The following is a 728-nucleotide window of genomic DNA, read 5'->3' as shown; positions in this document are numbered from 1 at the left end:
TGTGTGTGTGTGTGTGTGTGTGTGTGTGTGTGTGTGTGTATGTGTGTGTGTGGATATATATATAGAGATGTTCATTGTTGATTTCAGTTCCAATTCTTCCTTTGTGACAGGCCCTTTTAAACTGATAGTGCTGAATTACCCTTTCCTCCTAGGCATTGCAACTCATCCTAACACCATCTCCCCATTTGTTCCAATCAAGAACATCAATTTCCCAATCACTTTTGTTCATATCTAGTTTCTTCAAGTTTTCCTTCACACAGTCTTTATACCTTTTCCTCAGCTTATGTAGTGGTTGCTTACAAGAGTTGAGCTGACCATAAAAAAGATGCTGTGGCAATTGCTCATCTTTCATTCTAATAGCATGTCCTCTTATGACATGTGTCATATGTCACAAAACTGGATTTAAAAGACATATGCTAGTTCACAAAAACATTCCTTCAGAATCAGATTCCAAAGGGCAAAGATGTAGAAGAAACTCAAAAATACCTGTCACTTGTGTTTTAAACCGTGTCAGTCAACAGCTAGTCTTAAAAGTCATCTGAGGGCTCATCAATGACAGGGTTTTACTGTTGGTGAGGTGTGGTGTGATGGGATAGCTATCATCTATCAAGATGAAGCAATTATCATACATATGGAAATATATATATATGTATATATATATACATATGTGTTTGTATGTGTGTGTGTGTATATATATATATATATATATATATATATATATATATATA

This window comes from Octopus bimaculoides, chromosome 24 (assembly GCF_001194135.2).
Source record: "Octopus bimaculoides isolate UCB-OBI-ISO-001 chromosome 24, ASM119413v2, whole genome shotgun sequence".
Taxonomy (NCBI): domain Eukaryota; kingdom Metazoa; phylum Mollusca; class Cephalopoda; order Octopoda; family Octopodidae; genus Octopus; species Octopus bimaculoides.
Note: the sequence above shows the minus strand (reverse complement) of the source record.